The sequence below is a fragment of the Coffea arabica genome, chromosome 9e (assembly GCF_036785885.1).
Source record: "Coffea arabica cultivar ET-39 chromosome 9e, Coffea Arabica ET-39 HiFi, whole genome shotgun sequence".
NCBI classification, from domain to species: Eukaryota; Viridiplantae; Streptophyta; class Magnoliopsida; order Gentianales; family Rubiaceae; genus Coffea; species Coffea arabica.
In genome coordinates this window covers 15344735-15367534 of record NC_092327.1, presented here as the reverse complement: position 1 = coordinate 15367534, position 22800 = coordinate 15344735, and the positions used below count along the sequence as shown (strand labels likewise).

The 22800-nt window shown below is 38.6% G+C and overlaps 1 long non-coding RNA gene across 1 annotated transcript; it reads left to right on the top strand.

Annotated features, from left to right (window-relative positions):
- The first annotated feature begins 11787 nt into the window (after positions 1–11787).
- On the top strand, positions 11788–15564 carry LOC113709628 (uncharacterized). Its single transcript, XR_003452759.2, has 2 exons — positions 11788–12133; positions 15345–15564. It is a non-coding gene; the product is annotated as an uncharacterized lncRNA (long non-coding RNA).
- Positions 15565–22800: the final 7236 nt, after the last annotated feature.

Here is a 22800-nt window from a genome sequence, read left to right as displayed (position 1 = left end):
TTTTCTAGGAACTATTAAGGCAAGAACCAAATATAGCTTGGAAATGAAAAATACATAACATTTAGGGTTAAAAGTAGGAACAACCCCTAAACCGTTCATTTCTATCCAATCTCAACCCAACTCACAAGAATCTAATACCCTAGACACTTGGACAGCATTTCCCCTAAAATTTCAGCTTTTCCAACCTACAAGACAACCATTAAAAGCCATCCAACACAACCACAAGCACCCAAACAATTCATAGGCCATTCAATATACTTCATTCGGGTCATAATACCCCTCAATTATAGCCAATTAGAAGCTCAACTATCAACCGTAGAAAACCCCCAATTAGAAACCCTAAATCTGAAATTTTTCGCACAAGCGGAAATTTTCCGCAAATAACCACAATTAACGTACAAGAGAGCTATTTAACACCATTCAGAACCACCAATTCAAGCTCAAACATATCCATCATAGGCAAAAAGAAATATTTCCACAAAAATCAGAAAATTAGCTAGCTTCACTCCAATCCACCAAATCTTCCGTAAAATCACGTATATAGCTACTATAAGGCACCAATTGGCCAAAATTAGCAACAAAAGATAAGTTCCAAGCAAGATACCTTAGGTCTTCAAGAAAGGTTGTAGCTTAGGAGGTTTTCTTCCAAAACAACACCACTAAGCTCTTCAAACACCCTTAGGAAGATGATTTTATGGACTAATTCAAGAAATAATCGGTTAGTTTTCAAGATTTAAGCAAGGATTTGAAGATGAAAGGTTGAAGGTTTCTTTCCTTTGCTTCCAAGGGAGTTTCGGCCAAGACAAGGTGAAGAATGAAGATGATTTGGTCAAAATGAGACTTTTAGTAAAGTAAAGAAAGTTAGGCCAAAAGTTAGGCAAGTTTACTCCACCAACAAATAGACACGTGGCACTTTGTTTGGTTTAGAGTTATCTTCTTGTCCCTCCATGATTAATCCATCTAGGTAACCTCTAATCATCTACTAACACCTAGTAATTAAAGCCCGTTATGCAAAATTTAACCTAATTGACCGAATTTCTCTCACTTAATGCACGAGCGGGTCCCACGTCCAATATACATTCCTAATTTCTCACGAACTACCTTATACTAGAAAAATGATTTAAAGACTATATGTACTGATAAAATGTTGATAAAAGTAATATAATAAAGAAAAGAAAGAAAACGGGTGCACCGGAATAAAATAATACCTAAATAATTTTTTTTTCTGGGTTCTCACAGTTCCCTCTTTCATTCGCTTGTTTCGATTTGGCTCCATCCGGTTGCGGAGTACTACCTTCACGTGACTGTCTCCGCGGACAGTTGCTAACTTGATGATCACCGCTTCCACAGATCAAACATTTCCGCCCCTTCCTCCAACAATTGCCTTCAGTGTGATTGGCCTTTCCACAGTATCCACAGACCAATCGGGGAGCTACCGTTTGACCTTCTCGAGAAATTTCTTTGGATCCGATCTGACTCCCTTTCGTAGACCCTTCATCTACTGCTCCTAAGGTCCATGGTGGGCGGAGTAACGGGTTCACTTTCTGCACTTTAGGAAGTGCTATCGTTTCACTTAATTCACCCACTATACTATCCGATGCACCCCTTTTCCGAGTTTGGGAGGCTTTTACCTGTGCTTTTGCCTCCTCAATTCTTTGAGCTTTCTCAAGAGCCTCCGTAAATGTATTCACTTGCACTACCGCTAAGGCTTCCTGGATTTTCAAATTTAATCCCTGTATGAACCTTCTTACTCTTCGCCGTTCTGTGGCTACCAATTCGGAAGCAAACTTGGATAGTTTCATAAATTTCGTTTCATATTCGGCCACAGTTTGAGTTCCCTGACGCAATCCAATAGATTTCTCCTCTCTCCTCTCTTGGACTAGAGGTGGGAGGTACTTCTCGTTAAATTCTCGTATGAAATTTGTCCATGTCCATGCAGTCTGTTCTCTTTCCCATTTCGCTTTAATAACGCTCCACCACGCTCGGGCCGGTCCTTCAAATTGGAACACTGCAAAGTTCACTTGCCTTTGCTCAGTGTAGTTTAGAGCTGTGAAGATGTTAACCATGGTTTCTGCCCATTGTTCAGCTACGTCCAGATCGGGCCCTCCAAGGAATTTCGGAGGAGCAAACTTCTGGAACCTTTCAAGAGCCTTATCCTCACCCATCTCAGGGTTCCGGGTTTGGTTTACGGGTATTTGGCCTTGTTGATCCACCAGTCTTGCCAAGATATCCGTCATTTGTTGCATTGCCATCGCCATTTGGTCTCCAGTCGCAACTCTCGGTCCCTGCTCTTGCTCGGCTGACGTTTCCCTTTCTTCTCTTGGTTCCGGGGCCCGCTTAGTTCCACGGCCTCGACCACGTCCATGACCACGTCTCCCCTTCATATATTTTTTTTCCTCTCTCTTTTCTTTTCTTTTTGCCAAAAAGTAATGTAGTGAATAAACGCAGTGAGTTGACTAGAATAACTAAATTCTAGCACACCAAATACACAAAAAGACATATACACACATAACACGCCATATATCAAGGAGACGTATCACATTAAACAAATAATCAAATGCGGTCAATGGTACACGTGTAGATGTTAACATACCACAAACAAGGACAGGGAGTAACAGTATAAGGACAAATCAAAAGAAAATGGGGTATATCATCCCAGTCCCAGTTAAAATAACCTCGTCCGGTCTCTCACGTCACTTTCTATTCACTAGATGTCCGTAGAGCTCTTATACTCATTCTAGCCGGACAAAGCCTATTCATGTTTCCAAAATACAAGTCTCAAGTACCTAGTAGCTAGCATCGCTTCAACTCTGGAGTACTCGACACGAGAATCCGAAATAAGATAATCCACATCTCGAGCTGGCCAGTCCCAAGAGTAAACCATCTACAATCGAAATGCCTACCAGACGTACCTATCTATGGTCCTCAAATACCACAAGAAAATTTAAGGCCTATAACATCCACAATTCATAGCTTATGCTCGAACGAGCACTTAATCCTTCATACCTATTCACCACTCAGTCCAGACTCACTCCGCGCAGAGACCACGCGAAGCAGGCTCTGATACCACCTGTGACAGCCCTACCTCACCCTAAGGCGAACCAAAGGGTTCGGCGGACCGCCTGCCCAGTTCTCGCCTGTGACGGCACCACCTCCCCCTGGGCGTACCCTAGGGTTTAGCGGACCACCTGTCCAGCTCTCGCCAAGACTCACTCCCTCGTATCACGTGCATACAACCGTCGACAATAAATAACATCGCAATTCAAGCTTATAATTTACATTGATGCACAATCAAGATACAAAACCTCAATATACCCAATCTGGTTCAAAGTGTATACAATCCAGATACAAAACATTCTATTCTAGTAATAGCGCAAGTACAAGTCAAAAGTCAAAAACAACTAGTCTACGCTAGTCTTTACATATCTCACGCCTCGCTCGTACCCCTGTAAGGAAAACAAATGGAGTGGAATGAGCTAAAAGCCCAGTGAGGTTCCAAATAGCAAATTGACCATTATTTATAAGTACAAGTTTTTGATATAGCAAAGTAACGAGCATGAAGAGTCCATAAACGTGAGCAATAACACGTCAAGTAGCAATCTCAAAATGAGCGAGTGTAAAAGTTTTTCAAAATAAACAATAATCCAATAAGCAATAATCATTCCAAAGCATAAGGATACGGATGGCTCTCAGGAGCCAACTTCCATTCATCATCAGGAGCTTGATCACGTAGTAGTTGACACTCCGTCAACTTTCAAGTAAAGGAACCAATCCAGTAGAGCACCACTTAACTACTCTCCGTCCACCATTCAAACCCCCAACTGGGCCCAAAATCCTCAAGAAACACGGGTGGTAATACTCGAGTATACCGATTAGTCGAGGAGATATCACTCCACTCGACAAAACAACAGACCCAGGGTTTGTTACCCAATCGACCAAGCCCTTGCCGGCTCGACTCGAGTAACTTGCCGCAGGGTTTCTGGAATTCCAGGAAGTGCGCGCATCATAAACAAGTATATCGAGTCAATTACAATAATAAACAAGTATATATCACATAAGGGCAAGTGCGATAAAGTACACTCTTGCTCTAACAATTCACGTATATAACATGTAATCATATTGGTCACGTATCAAGTTCAAGTATCAAGTTCAATTCGGTATTTGAAAGCACTCACCAAAAGATATAGTGCCTCTAGTAATCACGTCTGGGTGGTACTCCGGGTTTGGAGTCCAAATCTGCGATAAAACTTGGCTTAAGAACTTTGAAAATCGACTAAGATTTAGAACTTAGACGTTTCGTTCAATAAAAATCAAGAAATTGAAATTCACTCGGATAGTAGTTGTAACAGCCCCACTTTCCCCTAAGGCGAACCAAAGGGGTTAGCGGGCTGCCTGCCCAGCTCTCGCCAGGACTAACGATGCAGACTAGAACTATCTATTGCGATCCAGAACTTACAAACGAGCGTAAACAAGTCAAAATGGAAAAATAACCCAAAATAAGAAAAAATGAAATCCGGAGTCGGCCATGATAGTAACCGACCCGTCAGAACCCAACCGAAAGAGCACGCAAACATTCACATCTGAACTTTAGCGATTACAATCCAAAATTTCAATCCAAAATGACATACAAAAGTTTTCAAAAGTTAATACATATACACGGTTTGCCAAATCAAAAGAGAAAACGCCCCAAAAGTACACTTAGGGTTTTACTACATGAGCTATACAAAAGATATGTTCAACTAGCTCAATTTGGCAGCCATTTGTCAAATCCAGACCAAAAGGGTTTATTTTCCTGTAAGGAAAACAAAAGGAACAGAAAGGGGTGAGCTTGCGCTCAATGAGGTACCAAACATATAGCAGAAAAATCATGGCATTTCACATTTAACAAATCAGATACACATGCCAGATGTAAAGCAAAGGAACCAATGATTCAAATCAGAAGGATACGGGTGGCTCTCAGGAGCCAAATTTCCAGCGCAGTACTTGATCCAAACCGGTTGACTCTCCGTCAACGTATATAGAACCAAAACGTCCGTAGACCCCTCTTTACACCGAATTCCGTCCACCAAACACCCCTTTACCGGGCCCGCTCACCGTAACCGAACAGAAATGGTAATACTCGAGTATACCCGGAATCAAGGGTCTCAATATCCAAAATCCCCGAACAGACTACCGTGGTTCGTTATCTAATCGTCCAGGCCCTTGCCGGCCCGACTCGAATAACTTAGCCACAGGACTGAGCTCATAGGTCATAGAAATCCGAACAGATGCAGACACAGATAACAGATTCAAATTTTGCATAGTAAATTGGCATATGAACAGACAAGAGAACGAGTGTGATAAAGTACACCCTCGTCTCAAACAAATTTAACAGATTGCAGAGCAGAAATCAAGTTAGACAGCAATGGAGGGGAGTGGTACACTCACCAGCTCAACTTCAAAAGTTTTTACTTCAGATTGGCCTTAATCGCCAAGAAACCCTAAAATAACCAAAATAAACCAATTGAAGGTTTCACATCCGTAATCGAGTAAACACAATGCACATGAGGCTCGACTACTAGTCGTATGCCTCGCCAAATAATTACTAATGCATGGGTACAAAACATGATTTTTGGGAACAAAAGATAGCATAAAGACGTAGGTTCAATAACCCAAAAGCCCTTTTATTTCTACCAAAAGGCAAATCCAACTTAAAAGAACCAAACGGCCTAGAAAATCGGGCAGCACTTGCCCTAAATTTCTTACTTTTCCAGCCATTAAGGCTTCATTATTTCCTCGAATCAGTCCCAACATCTCACACAAAATTCACCTCATTTCCAAAAGCCATTCACTAGGCCCAAAGTAAAAGTTAACTAGGAAATGACCGGAATAAAAGTAAGCCTTAAAACATACAAACAAGTACAATGAGACTCGATAACGTGTCATAAAGCCAAGCCAAACATAACCCCAATAGGGTTTCATATGCATATATCGACATATAAGCAAACCAGAAAATCAGGAAATGGAACTCATTTGTCCCAACACCAAAAACAGTTTTGGCCTCCTAATGCGGTAATGGCACACAATGCGTTACGCTTATCGGATGAGGGTGTAAGACCCACCATCTCGAAGCTAAAAGACAGGGCTACAACAATGTAGAAGGCCACTCAGTCCAAATCCTAGCACAACTAGGTCAAAAATGCAGAAAACCAACCCAGAACCGTAATTGCAGGTTCCCAAATCACACAATTCTGTAATTCGTCCAACTCAGTCTACACAGGTCCAAATGCATTGATTCCAAAGGAATATGATAGCTAAGACATCAAGATACATTTCATAAGAAGACACCAACATCCAAATCCAAAGCAATTCCAGTCAAAACAGACGATTACAATCGCAGTTCGCACATTCTGATCAACCCAGAACAGCAACAGTAAAAACGACATATCTCACTCTACACTAATCCAAATGACCTGAAATTTTGTAGGCACTTCAAACTCATCAATACCTACAACTTTAAGGTTTTCAGAAAAGTCCAATTCGGCCTCTAACCCTATGATCCAAAACCGGACAGAATTAGGGGTTTATGAACCCTAACTTTTCATTTTTCAATCCAAACCCAAAATTGGTTGCTATTATCACCAATTCACACCCACATGAGTCATTTCCACTCATTAACAGCCATCATAGATGACCACAACAACTCACTCATATTAAACCAGAAAATTCCTCATAAATATAAAAACTTCACCAAATCACTTCAAATCAAGAAATAATTCACATAATCCATCACTTTAGCTACTACTAAGCATCACTTAAGCATCATTAGGTGTAGTAGGATGTTCAACCATCACTTACCTAGGAAACAAGAGAAGAGGAGTTGTAGACCACCTTAGCTCTTCCAAAAACTTCACCAAACTCACCACTAACACAAAAAGGCAAGATTGTATGGAGTAAAAACTAATTTATGTGATTGATTTTGGAAGATTGAGCTAGTTGGAAGCTTGAAATGTTGAAGAAAATTTCTTCCTTCTTGAGCTAAGAGGGCCGGCCATCCAAGGGTAAGAAATGGTGAAATTTTAGTGATTTTTGAAGATATTTAACTCAAATGGGTCAAAAGTCAAAAAAAATGAATAGTAACTCTTAAGTCAAAACCAATGTAGTGGTGACACTTGTCACCTTCAATAAAATATCTACCTAACTTGTCTCTCTCATATCAACCCAAATTGCAACCTCTACTTATCTCTTAACACCCGGTAAAATAATTCCAGTATTCAAAACTTAATCTAGTTGGCCGAAATTTTTCGAACTTTTCGCACTAGTGGGTCCCACGTCCAAAATACGTTCTTAGTTTCTCAAAATCTTTCGATACTAGAAAAATCATCTAAAAACTATAATTACTCATAAAATTCACCAGAAAAATTTCCTAAGCCAGAAAATGCAGAAAACATGCCATTAAAGGGGATAAACCCTAGGAAAATTATTAAGAGGAATTTACGGGTTCTCACAGTAGTCGTGAAACACTTGCTCGCTTTTTAAACAGTAAAACTTTGTAACATTTATACTTGAAATTGTCATGCGAGTTGAAAGTACAAGGAAAACATACTTCGAGCAATCATTATTTCATTTCTCAAGGGTACAAGTTCGGCCAAGTCCTTACTTATATACCTCGGAACAAGAAGACTCAAGTACCCTAGATGGTTCAAGTAGTAATCACTCTTAACCCTTACTCAAGTTGCAAGTATAGTTCTCTAGTCCTCGAGCGTAAATTTGGGCAGCATGCCCTTTGTGTTTACCTAATTTCCAGCCATTATGGCTTCTTTCTTTTACTCAATCCAACCCAAAGTTATCCATAACACAATTTCAGTTCAATAACCATTCCATAGGCTCAAAACAATACAAGAACAAAAATTAAGCTAATATCAAGTGCGGAAATGAAGTTACAAAAGACAGATTTGACGGGTTTTTGCGGAACGGGTACATCTGAGGTTACGCTTATCGGATTGAGGTGTAACTTATATCATTTTGAAGCTAAGGCGAAGGCCTACAGTTTTCATGAAGAGCACTTAGTCTAATTTCCAGTGTAACCTAATCAAATTCCCAATTCACATAACCTAATTCTAACTAATCGGCTATTTAACTGTACTGCCTTGAAATGGCCATATCTCAGTCTACCAAGGTCCGTTTAAGGAGTTCTTGGAGGCGTTAAAAAGCTAAGACAGATTAGTAAAACTTTCATGTTTTGGAAAATGGCTAAATCCAAACGGATTATAGTGAATAAACACAGCCAAATAGACTGAACTGTCTACGCGGAACACTGGAATGTAATCTAGGGCAGCGAGGGTATTTTGGTCTTTTCACAGGCTACGTTTCTCCGATTGAGCTGAAATTTTTTAGGCAACTATAAAATACCATTCTATACAACTTTCATGTTTTATGCCAAGCCTAATGTGGCCTCTAACTGCACGAACTGGAACCGGACAGAATAGGGTGAAATTTTTCCAGAAATCTGGAATTTTTGGTTTCAATGATAACTTTCTTCATTTCTTGCTTCACTTGCTACCAAAACCCCCTATAAAATCTTAGATACAACATATATTAACCATACATCAAGTATAGGCAGCAATCCATCAAACCCTAATTCATGTAACCAAAAGGAAAAACACCCAAAACATGATAACAACCATCATTCACCACAAATTTGAGATGCTAAGCTAATTGAACAAGATCAAGAGTAAGAAATGGGGAAATCATCATCCTCACCTATCTTAAGTGTCTACCAAGAGCAACCCTAGCTTTCCATTTCAAAATTTCACCAACACTTCACTAAACAAACACTCAAGGGTGACTTTAATCGGTTTAGTTTCCTTTCTTTCTCACTTGGCAGCTCAAATTCAAGATGAAGGTGTTTCTTTGCTCTCTCTTTCCCCTCTTGTGTCTTGGCCAACCAGTAGAAATATGGTGAAGAAAGGTGCAAAATGGAGGATAAGAAGGTTGGACAAATAACTTGGTCAAGGCCCTTAGCATGCCGACATGTGTCCTCCACCACCACCACTCATTTTTTGTTTCTTTTCCTTGCTATTTTGGTCCATAAATTCGGTCAAAGCTAGCTGGAATTGAGGGGATATTTTGCTCAAGTATTAATGAGCTCATGTGGTAAGAAAGTGGTGGTCAAGTGGTGCGTTCAATCGGTAACGCGCGGTATCCGTCGGTTCGCGCCGTTTTTCTTTAAAACACACGTACTAGGGTTTTTACTTCCTATTCACTAACCTTATATCATTGCTCCTAATCACATATTATTTCTCACCTAAAAGTCACTTTTAATCACCAAATTTGATCCTTGCTCCGTACCGAAAAATCATCCTACGAAAAATCGCAAAAACCCAAATTTGCTCCAATCTTGAAACCGAAAAGTGAAACCCTACTTTCTAGGTTCATTTGCACTTATTGTGGAATGACTGGGTGGTAGGGCTTTAATAAATGAATAATTTCCAAATAAAAGGAAATTTTTAAGAAAAATATAAAGAATTTCACGGGTCCTCACATCGCCGGGACTCAGTCGAACCTCAATCAAATCCAAAATAAAACCACAAGATCAAACGAAATAACAATCCAAAACTTAAAGTGAAACTTATATACATTTCTATCTCAAAAGGGAGTACAAATATCGAATATACAAAGGTTCTCAATTCGTCATACATCTAGCCCGTGCCAAGCACTAGGGCGAGAACCATTACAAACCAAAAAAACTAGACTAGGCTAACCTACACTGGGCTCTCATCCCTGCTCGCATCCCCCTGTTGAGGAAAACAAAACTAAAGGGGTGAGCTAAAAGCTCAGTGAGGTTCCGAACACATAGGCAAACAATAAATCGAATGCATTCACTACATATCACCAATAATTCAAGATACATGTACAATATAAAGCGATAAACACATTCATTAAAAGGATACGGGCTCACAGGGAGCCATTCATTCGTTCGTTCATTCGTTCTCCTGTCGTTTCCCCTTATTCCTCCAATCATTTGAAAATGTATTTTTGTAAGTAAAACCCTCGTTCGTTCATTCATTTCGTTCACCCCCTTCCTAGACGTTGGCCAGGCTCCACCAGAATTCAAGGTAATACTCGAGTATACCTGTGAGAACCCGAAAATTATATTTATATTGATATTCTAAAAAATTATATATATATATTTGTATTCTAATCTAATTGCCTTGAATCTTTGGTTAATCTAATGGTTGAATTGTGATTTTACTCCTATTGCCTCATTCAATTTATTGCATGTTGGTTTTCTTGGGGTGATATACCAATTCGTCCAACTAGCGAGGTAGGTGCGATAAATTTTATGAACTAGAGGGAGATTTGTACAAAAGGGGTTATTGTGCTAAAAGGTGTTTTCGAAACTGTAAGGCCCGAAAACAACCCTTTTCTAGGCAACCACACAATGGAGCAGTTGATAAGAAAGCACAAGTGCTTGTGAGTAGAAGAGATAAATAATTTAAAGATCATAAACGTAAGAATAAGTAAATAAAAAGGAAAGAATTGCAAACCAATTAACTACCCAGCTCCTCTTGAGCTCGTAGATTGATTCAAACAAGCTACTTCAAGTTGATGAATTACAATCACTCTTGTGTACAAAGGAAGGATCACTTCCTCCTCGCCCCAAGCCGCACTTGGTCAAGCAAGAAAGTTTTACTATCACTCGGATAACCCTCACAGAATTACACTCATGAAGTATTCACTCACAAATGAAAAGCTTACAATGAACCTCACACCACTAAGACTACAAATCTTCTTTAAAGAGTATTTTCTCACTAAAATCTCTCTAGATCTTTTGTATCTTCAGTGTGCCAAAGTTGTTTGAAGTATCTGACCAATCACTATTTATATAGGACCAAGAAAGTGCCTCATTAATGCTTCCAACGGATAGAAAGTAGCTGAACAGTCAACTATCCGTTGGCAGTGTCGGACGTCCGGTAGCCCTGTTTTATGCGTCCGACAGCAGGCAGAGAGTTTAAGATTTTTTCCTTCAATTATTTCGGACGTCCGATAGGCTGGTTTTCTGCGTCCGAAGGTATGATGTAAAACTGAAAATTTTTCTTCAATTCCTTAGGACGTCCGATAGGCTGATTTTCTGCGTCCGAAGATACTCAATAGTTGTCGGACGTCCGATGCAGTCTTTTTGAGCGTCCGACAGCTTCAGCATACTTTGTCTTCTTTCAATTGCACTTGTTCATGGAATCAAATAACTTCATAACTGAAAATATATCTTGAAGAAATATTAGTATCATCCATTTGTTTTGTAAACATTAAAAGATAGGGATCAAGATCAACAGAAACGTATTTGTTTTGAAATTTTCTACTTTGAATGAATTATATTTCTTAGTAATTGGAAAATGATTTTATATGATTTTAAACCTTCTTGTTTCCATCCAATAATTTCAAAAAACATTTGCAAGGGGTTTAATTGAAGTAGTCAAACTTATTTGGTTGTGCAAACTCTATTTGAGTGGAAATGAAGGGTTAATCTTAGCTAATTACTTTTAGAATTATTGGATTTCTGACTTTGATCAAGACTAGTTTTAGTCTTCACCTTGGAAGCAAAATAGACCAAGACATTTCATTCCTTTTCTTACCTCTTGGCCGACAATGGAGTGGAAAAATCAGCCATAATCTTCTTATCTTGACCAAGAGCTCCCTAGACCAGTCTTCAACCAAGAGAAAGAGAGGGATGATCTGCTCAAGCCACAAATTTTGACCAAACATATTTGACCAAGTCAAAATAGCTTCCATTTCTTCTTGTTTCCATTCAGCTTAACCGACAGCCAATTTCCCCTTTCTTCACTTCATGTTGGAGCCGAGAGAGAGAAGAGAGTTGAGAAAAAAAAACTCCATCCCCTCCTTCTTATCATCAGCCAAGACTTAAGGCTGATTTAGCCATGGTAATTCCACAAAATATCCCTATTTCGTCAAGCCTAAACCATGAGTGAGAAAGAGACAAGAAAGCCATATTGGGAGGTGAAGAAAACGGAGGAAACCTGGACCGAAGGAGAATGAAGTGGACAGTCTGCATTTTTTTTTTCAGCTTGCTTGAACCATGGAGGAATCAAGAAGGTGAGCCAACTTCTAGCTTGATTTGTAGCAGAAAAATAAGGTAATATGGCTGAAAAACTTCAATCTTTCCTTATACTTTAAAGAGATGTGAATACATGTTTGATTTGAAGTTTGATAGAGGTAGAAACTAGTGGGAATAGCTTGTTTGTAGCTGGAAAGTTTCCAGGTTGAATCGAACTAGTCAAGGCTGCCATCTCTTTTAGCTTTTGGTTTATTTTGCTGGATGTTTGCTAGGGAATCAGTTATTCTTTTGATAGCTGAATATTGGCAGAAATATTTCATGTATGCAATAGTTTTGGCTGCTGGAATTTTTAGAAGGAAGCCGAGAGAGTTGAGCTATCAATTTTCAACCCTTATTTGCAATTTTTGTTAAGTTTTGCTAGGAAATGCTCGATTAATACCATACCTTATATTATAAACATGTGATTGTGTGACTTCTCGATGAAGCTAAGTAAGAAAGGTGTTGTTTTGATAAAAAAAAAAAGAAAAAAGTGAAGACAGCTTGAGGAAAATTGGAGGAACTTTGCTCCATCCTTGTCACAGCTTGCTGTCTCGTCCTTTTGAGGAGTTTCCACTAGGAAGTCACACTCTAACTGTTATATTTCTTGTTTTGTATGATATATAGCATGTTGGTTTTGATCTTGGTTGCAAATTGCTGGTTTAGAGGTGAGATTTGCAGAGATAAAGTTGAAATAACTCTTGTGAAAGCTGGAAATTCGGGTAACAGTCACCACTGGACAGTTTTAGTAAACGGATCATAACTTAGTGTAGAAAAAACGAAATTGAGTGCCGTCAATTGTGTTTGAAACTATACTCATAGATCTTTCCAACGGTATAAAATTGGAGCTGTGGTTCGTTTTATATATGCACCAGAAAATCAGCAAAGTTGACTGAAAAATCGGTCGTGAACAAGTAAAAATTGGGATGTTGTGGTAACTTGTGACTCAATTTGGATTAACTTATGAACCAAATATCCTTGAGATGTCTTCTAAAAATTGTTAGTATTTCAAGTCTAGTTTTAAACGAGATAATTTGTATGAGTTTTTGACATTTATAACTTAAGTTATGATTTTTCCAAAGAAAGAATGCTTGCTGGAATTTCAGCTTTGATCGCTAAATTTTTCAAGATGATGTTAAGCTCAATTTGCTCAAAACACCCTAGAAGACTTTTAAACTACACGTATGTGTTGGAAATAAACCAAAACCATGGACCTTAAGTGGTTTAAACTCCATTTAGTTCATTGTTTTCATAGTTGGAATTCTACTCAAGGCTGACAGAAAGAGATAGTGATTTTGTTTAGCTTTACAATTGGCTTTGTGTGATGAAATCATCTTTTTAATGTCTTAAACATATGATTAGACATTAATTTTGGTATGAGTAGTGAATTGAAGTAGAAAATGAAAGGTTGAGAGGTGAAAACTTCACTTCCACATGTTTCATGTCCCAAGCGATAAATTTCCAGTTTTAGTTGAGGAAAATGAGTGTTAATATGTTAATATCATGTTTAATATAAATGTTAGCCATGTCATGTGATTTTTCTAGCTTGTACATGTTCTATTAGTTTGCATTAGGAAATTTCAGCTTGTAGAGTTGAACTTTTGCTTGATGGCCAGCATTGGTATGGAGACATGTGAGTTGAATACTTGTTTATTTTTGGTGGCTTTATAGTCTGAAATTAGTAGTTTGTATAGCCTATCATTTGTGGTCTTGATTTGGATGGTTTGGCCATGAAATTTTGTATTGAATTTGGAGAGGAAATATAGGATAAAACAGGGGTTATGCTGTCCAAATTTTGGGGCAGCTTACTACCTTGATTTTGGACTGATTTGGTGATGTACTTGCCTAATATGCTTAGTGAACCTTTACGGTTTGCTTATGTATTGCATTTTGGTTGAAATGGAAGGGTTTCATTGCGATTTTCTTCCAAATTGCTGGCTAAAATTGTGGTTGTTTGTCGATGGAGAGTGCAGCCTATTACATTGTTGTTTTTCTAACCTTTTAGTAATTGGTTTTGGCCAAAACTTGTTCCAAACTTTGGAGAAGCCTTTTGTGCGTGAATTTGAATAAAAACTATGAAGTTTGGGAGGTGAAAACCTCATGATTGTACTTGTTTCATGGCTGCGAAAAATTCTGATTTGGAGGGCAGTTTTGCACCTTGCTACCTTTTAGCCTCAACGTCTTTAGTTTGAAAGTCTTTTGGACACAACCTCGCTGACTTGACTTGAGAAAACCTTGTTTCTTTCATTCGTTCGCCGCTGGAAAATTTCCCGCCATGAAGCGAATAAGGAACTTGTTGGTTATTCATGTTTCTTGAATCGAAAATGCTCTTATACGCTTCAAAACCCTACTTGAATTTTTGCCCTAGAATATACTTAAATTTTTCCTTGATTTGCATTCTAAATATGGCTGTGTATGTTGGGTTTTGAAAAAATTTAACTTGGAGAGGTATACGACTCATAGCTGAGTCTAAATTGTGAATTCTATTCACTTGGTTATTCTTAGGGCTTGTCTGATCAAGGGGGCAATCCAGGAGGAAACTTTTGACGCTATTTTTGCTTGAACTAGTGAGTGTTCCAACTGCAAGTTCCATGCTACTTGTTGCACAAATATGACTTGTATATGACTTGTTACTTGAATTGACTTGTTATTATATAGGTGAGTGTGTACTTTATCATACTCGACCTAACTTGACTGAATTCCTGTTTTACTACTATAAGTGAATTGTTTACAAGTGAACTGAGATTCATGCACATGAGTTGAAAGTAACGGCCTGGATCCTAAACCCCATAGGCTAGTTAATCGAGTCGAGCCGGCAAGGGTCTGGTCGATTAGATAACGAACCCTGGGTCTACTGTTTTGTCGAGTGGAGTGTTATCTCCTCGATTAATTGGTATACTCGAGTATTACCACCACTGTTTATGTTTGGAGTTCGGGCCCGGTAGGGGGTTGATTGGTGGATGGAGGTTGGAGTTAAGTGGTGATCTACTGGACTTGTTATAATTCCATGGTTGACGGAGTGTCAACAGATTCTGAACAAGTTGTGACGGAACCTGTTCCCGAGAACAGACTGTATCCTTTTATATGCATGTGTTATCGACTGTACATGGTTAAATGAGTTGTCTGGATGTTATGTTCTTTATGGAAAATGTGATCATGCTATCATGTGAATGCTAAAATGCCTAATTGCTTGTTGTTCTCTTGGAACCTCACTGAGCTTTTAGCTCATCCCTTCATTTGTTTTCCTTAACAGGGTACGAGGATGACAAGGACAAGAATAGTGCTAGTTGTAATAGGAAATTTTAATCTTGTATTTGGACGGCACTGTATTATGGTATTAGTTTACAAGTTCTTATCTTTTGGTCTGTATTTTGGTTTGTATATTCGGATGATTGGTAGCATGTAGATGTTATATTGAAGAGTTTTAGCGTTATTGATTTGCTATCCAAAGAATAAGGAATTCAAACATTGTAGTCCTTATTTTATGTAATTGCAATCCTATTTATACTTAGAGAAGTGATTAAACTACTTGCATTTCATTTCGCTTAGTCGTATATATAAGTATGGAGTTTTTGTGAATTGGGATGGCTTGTAATATCTATTGGGGAGTTTCGTTCTTACTTTGGAATTAATGTTAGTGAGTGAGTCCTGGCGAGAGCTAGGCAGGAGGTCCACTAACCTCTGGGGTTCGCCCTTTAGGGAAGTGGGGTCGTCACAGGTGGTATCAGAGCTGCCTCGCGTGGTCTCTGCGTGGGTTGAGCTTGGGCCAAGTGGTGTTATGGTCCTGATTTCGTGAATAAGTGTAAAAGACTAAGTGCTCAAAGGACTAAGCACTCTTTTGAACATAAACTATGAATCATGCATGGTATAGATATAAAACAATTACCATGATATTTGGGGATAATAGATGTGTATGTCGGGTAGGAATCTCAAATGTAGATGATTTACTCTTGGGACTGGCCAACTCGAGTTGTGAAGTATATTATTTTGAATTCTTGTACCCGAGTACTAAAGTTGAGAGCATTAGCATAAGAGTCGACATCTCGGTTGAATTTGAGATAGGTTTGATTGCAAAATTTAAGGCACGGGGGATGCTAATAATCTGGACCTGGAGATGTATTGAAGTTATTAGTGAGGTTTAGGATCCTTATCATTCAGTGTATATAATTAGTTGTACTTCTTCCAGTTTTGATTAAGTGTAGTTCTTGAAGGATTCCTTGAGTTATGTCTAAGAGGATTATTTTATTAGTTGTGTTAAGTAATTATAATAGCCAATATACGAGATACGAGAGTTCAATGATGAAGGGCCAATAGTGTACTTAGGTCATGATTATAGGAATTGCTTTTGGACCGGAAAGAGTAGATTGGCCAATTACTAAGTGATGTTTTCTACCTTGGATTGTCTTTACTAAGGATATATTTGAATTTGTCCATACATTTGAAGAGTTTTGTACCTCAACAAAGTTGAGAGGTTGATGATATATGATTTATGAGAGAAATGATGAATATTAGGTCTCGCTTACTGGATTTTTGGTTAGTGGATAGTAGCCTATTGAGGGGAAATGCATATATTGCTAGAGCATGGGTTGACGCTAGATGATGACTTGGGTGGCATATTTTATGGTTTAGGTTGTACCACACAGAAAAGGTACACTCTCATACATGAGACGACTAGATGTAAGCAATGTTAATGTGGTGGTAAATCTTAGCTTGATCCGACTTATGTTTTAGTGAAGACTAGTGTTCATGAATAAATTGGTATCCTTGCATCGAAAGGAAAAGAATTTAGAGATTATATGGCTCACAAGAGAATTATATGGTTAGAGTTGTAATTTGTGATTTGACGGCCATTTAGATGGTTAGGTGAATTGATGAAATTAAGAAATTGGAAGAGATACATGAGGAAATAGAGATTCCTTGGAGGGAGGTAGAGCTCTAAAAGAAAACAGTTGAAACACGAAGATGTGGAGATAATTGAGCATGTGAAAATGAAAGGAGAAGATAAAGAGATATTAACGAGATGCACTCAAACCTTGACAAGAAAGTCTAATGTGGTGAAAGGAGTTTCATGATTAAGAGAAAACATACAGAGATGGGCGGAGTTGGAATTGGTGATTAAGAAGGAGGAAACGAAAGAAGAGATCGGTATCTTCTACATTTGAATGTTGTAACTATGATTGAAATGTATTAGCGGATAACTGGTTTATATTATAGAAGTGGCAAGCTTGAACGCCAAGTGAGGAATTACACAAACAAATCGATTAGGTAATGGTGAATCTACTATATTAGCTGAAGTAAGTAACTAGCTGTGTCCTTGAAAGTGTATCGTGAATGCTTTATGTAGTAGGATGTAGCTACTGGATGAACACGGGACTTGATACTTGATATTTTGCCTAGTGATAGTCAATGTTTACCTTAGGTTGGAGTTACATCCTTATATCTGATTATGTGTGTGTGGTGCATTACTATTCTTTGGTTTATATGAGGATTTTCCTTTGTAGTTTGTAATGAAGAAATCTCAATTAGAAAGGGGTAGTACACGTATAGGAATTCAATTGTAGACATGATCAGAGACTTACCTAACGGACTAGTTGCCAGTACATAATGTATGAATCCAACATTTACTAAACGTGGCAAACAAGTTTTGTAGTTATGGTTCATTTTCATCGAGTTCTAATTTTATATCCTCGTAAATATTTTAAGCCATCTTAGCCCTCCCTTAGAGCAATAGTTTAGCCATTACGTTCATACGACTATCCCTCAAGCAAACTTTAGTAGAAGCATCTAGGGTAGTAGGAAGCTACTTTGGAGTTGAGGAAAAACCCTGTAGAATCAAGCTTTGCATGAGCAAAGGTTGGAATTTCGAGGACGAAATTCTTTTAAGGGGGGAAGATTGTGAGAACCCGAAAATTATATTTATATTGATATTCTCAAAAATTATATATATATTTGTATTCTAATCTAATTGCCTTGGATCTTTGGTTAATCTAACGGTTGAATCATGATTTTACTCCTATTGCCTCATTCAATTTATTACATGTTGGTTTTCTTGGGGTGATATACCAATTCGTCCAACTAGCGAGGTAGGTGCGATAAATTTTGTGAACTAGAGGGAGATTTGTACAAAAGGGGTTATTGTGCTACAAGGTGTTTTCGAAACGTATTTGTTTTGAAATTTTCTACTTTGAATGAATTATATTTCTTAGTAATTGGAAAATGATTTATATATGATTTTATACCTTCTTGTTTCCGTGCAATAATTTCAAAAACAATTGCAAGGGGTTTAATTGAAGTTGTCAAACTTATTTGGTTGTGCAAACTCTATTTGAGTGGAAATGAAGGGTTAATCTTAGCTAATTACTTTTAGAATTATTGGATTTTTGACTTTGATCAAGACTAGTTTTAGTCTTCACCTTGGAAGTAAAATAGACCAAGACATTTCATTCCTTTTCTTACCTCTTGGCCGACAATGGAGTGAAAAAATCAGCCATAATCTTCTTACCTTGACCAAGAGCTCCCTAGACCAGTCTTCAACCGAGAGAAAGAGAGGGATGATTTGCTCAAGCCACAAATTTTGACCAAACATATTTGACCAAGTCAAAATAGCTTCCATTCCTTCTTGTTTCCATTCAGCTTAACCGACAGCCAATTTCCCCTTTCTTCACTTCATGTTGGAGCCGAGAGAGAGAAGAGAGTTGAGAAAAAAAAAACTTCATCCTCTCCTTCTTATCATCAGCCAAGAGTTAAGGCTGATTTAGCCATGGTAATTCCACAAAATCTCCCTATTTCGTCAAGCCTAAACCATGAGTGAGAAAGAGACAAGAAAGCCATATTGGGAGGTGAAGAAAACGGAGGAAACCTGGATCGAAGGAGAAGGAAGTGGACAGTCTGCATTTTTTTTTTCAGCTTGCTTGAACCATGGAGGAATCAAGAAGGTGAGCCAACTTCTAGCTTGATTTGTAGCAGAAAAATAAGGTAATATGGCTGAAAAACTTCAATCTTTCCTTATACTTTAAAGAGATGTGAATACATGTTTGATTTGAAGTTTGATAGAGGTAGAAACTAGTGGGAATAGCTTGTTTGTAGCTGGAAAGTTACCAGGTTGAATCGAACTAGTCAAGGCTGCCATCTCTTTTAGCTTTTGGTTTATTTTGCTGGATGTTTGCTAGGGAATCAGTTATTCTTTTGATAGCTGAATATTGGCAGAAATATTTCATGTATGCAATAGTTTTGGCTGCTAGAATTTTTAGGAAGAAGCCGAGAGAGTTGAGCTATCAATTTTCAACCCTTATTTGCAATTTTTGTTAAGTTTTGCTAGGAAATGCTCGATTAATACCATACCTTATATTATAAACATATGATTGTGTGACTTCTGGATGAAGCTAAGTAAGAAAGGTGTTGTTTTGATAAAAAAAAAAAAAAAAAAAAGTGAAGACAGCTTGAGGAAAATTGGAGGAACTTTGCTCCATCCTTGTCACAGCTTGCTGTCTCGTCCGTTTGAGGAGTTTCCACTAGGAAGTCACACTCTAACTGTTATATTTCTTGTTTTGTATGATATATAGCATGTTGGTTTTGATCTTGGTTGCAAATTGCTGGTTTAGAGGTGAGATTTGCAGAGATAAAGTTGAAATAACTCTTGTGAAAGCTGGAAATTCGGGTATGTGACGACCCCACTTCTCCCAAGGGCGAACCCAAGGGTATCGGCGGGCCGCCTGCTTAGCTCGCGCCAGGACTCAAAACTTAAAACAATAAAATCCAGAAAATCCAAAAGATTTCTAAATACAATCCCAAAAGAGTTATAATTACATTCTCCAAAGTACCTGCTCACACTATTACATCCTTATAATTACCACCAAAACCAAAACATACATACTATAAGTCCAACTATTACAATCAAACGCAAACTTAACTACACTAGTGTAAGTGACAAGAGTCCCCGCGTCGGCCCCTGCTAAGGAAAACAAAAGGAAAGGGGTAAGCTATATGCTTAGTAAGTAAACAGAGGCGAAAGCATAAATTTCACGTAACAACAGTCACACAATAGGAGTAAAGCAAAAGCAGAAAAATAACATCACATAATAAGGATACAGGTGGCTCCAAAGCCAATTCATATGCCATGCATGATCTCCTGCCGACACTCCGTCGACCGCAACTAATAGTCCGTAGAACCCCGCTTGTACACCCACCGAGCACCTTATCACCCTCACTGGCCAGTCACCTCACAAACTTGCTCGAGCGAACGAAATTGAACTTGCGGCGCAAGCTCGGTTCACAAACTTGGTCACCTTCTCGGTGAACCGGATTCACAAAATTGGTTCATAACATGAACCTACAAACTTGGTGACCTCAGACTAAGTTGGACTGACTTCGACCAAGCCCTAACCGACTCGAATAGTCCATACAGGTCTTAGATCGGGCCCACGAACTCACAAACTTTTCAAACTTCACAAACTTTACTTGAAAGTCGCCCCGAGCCACAAGCTCAAGGGTTTTGGTTCCAAAAGGTTCATATACATATGCCAAGTACAATTATACATTCAAATTAGGGTTTAGGTCGAGTGCGATAAAGTACACCCTCGCCTAAGTACCCTTTTCACACATCTCAAACACATAGCAAAGAAAACACACCAAACTGGCCTGAATACTTACTCAGAATCTGAAATAGCAAAAACACGAAGTCGGATCGAAATGAACAGCTAGTAGTGGGCCCCACCAGTTCCGCCCAGCTCACCACCGTCTGACATAGAAGATTGTGTCACATAATATCGTAAACGGCTACTATCGTGCCTAAAACAAGCAAAACGGCAAAAACGACACGCGCGCACGTAAATATGACGGACGGAAACGGAAACGGCCGTTAGCGGAACCGGCAGATTTGACACTCGTTTCTAGTTTACTCATAAGTTGAGCTACGAATATCGGATTAAGGCATATGAGATGCCATATCGAAGCTTAAAGGATGAACAACAACTGTTATGAAGACATCCAGAACTGCAACTGGAGGCTTCAGTCCCAAATGAACCAAACACAATCACTTACGAAATCTGGCCAATACACAAATGGTCAGTTTTGAGTGCAAACTGTTGTCCATGCTACACATGGTCAAAAGAGCTGAAAATTGGCAGTTAGATGGTTCATTCCAAATGGAACAACTTTCATGAAGGTCGGCAATCCAAATTCAGAACGGAAATTGGTCATCAGGACCAAAACAGATCTGACCAGAAAATGGTCATTTTCACGGGCAGGCCTTGTTTGCTCGGCTATATCTCAGGTTTTATAAATCCGATTCATGAATTTCCAAGGGCGTTAGAAAGCTCTGATATAGGGCTATAAGTTTGGTGTTTTGGTCGCAAGCCCAAACAGCTTGTAATCTAATCAAATGTGAAGCCAAAGTTCCAGTCGTAAACTGTCCGGATATAAAAACGGTTCTGACATGCATTCTTATTTCGATCATAACTAGAGCTACGGGACTCGGATTTTGATGCACTTTATAGCGTTTTGAAGCTGTGGACAAGTTCTACATTTATTATGAAGAAGTTGACACCCAGATCGTACTCTATCAAAATCGAAAAAGTCACGGTCAGAAACTTTCCAAAAACGTAACAGAATTTGACGGTTACAACAGGTCTGAGTATTTCGTTTATAACTCAGGATATACTAATCCGTTTAACCTGAAATTTTACAGGAATATCCAGAACTTAAGGGGCTACAATGTTGAAAAAGGAATCTTTGTCCAATTTTGAATGTAGAAAGGTCAAAAATGCAAGACACTATACCAGAATCGCAAAACAGGATCACAAACCGTATTTGACCTCAATATGCGGTAATGGCACCAAATTCACTACGGTTATCGGATGGGGGTGTAAGACCCACCGTTTCGAAGCTGAGAAACAGGGCTACAACAATGTAGAAGGCCACTCAGTCCAAATCCTAGCACAACTAGGTCCAATATGCAAAATACGAATCCAGAATTACCAAAACAGGTTTGCAAATCACATAATGCTGTAATGAGTCCAACTCAGTCTATACAAGTCCAAATGCATTGATTCCAAAGGCATTTGATAGCTAAGACATCCAGATACATTTCATCAGAAGACACCAACATCCAAATCCAAAGCAATACCAGTCAAAACAACCCATTTCAAACACAGTTCGCACATTCTGATTAACCCAGAACAGCAACAGTAAAATCGACATATCTCACTCTACACTAATCTAAATGACCTGAAATTTTACAGACACCTCAAGCACATCAATACCTACAACTTTCATGTTTTAAGAAAAATCCAATTCGGCCTCTAACCCTATGATCCAAAACCGGACAGAATAAGGGGTGATAAAACCCTAACTTTCCACAATTCAATCCAAACCCAAAATTGGTTGCAATTATCACTAATTCACACCTACTAGAGTCATTCCCCCTCATTATCAACCATCATAGATGACCACAATACCATGATCACATTAAACCAGAAAATGCCTCAAAAAAATAAAAACTTCACCAATTCATCACAAACCAAGAAATAAATCACATAATCCATCACTTTAGCTCCCATTAGGCACAAATTAAACATCATTAAGTATAGGAGGAAGTTTAAGCATCACTTACCTAGTAAACAAGAGAGGGGAAGTTGTAGGACACCTTAGCTCTCCAAGAAAACTTCACCAAATCACTCACTAACACCAAAGAGAAGGTTTTTATGGAGTGG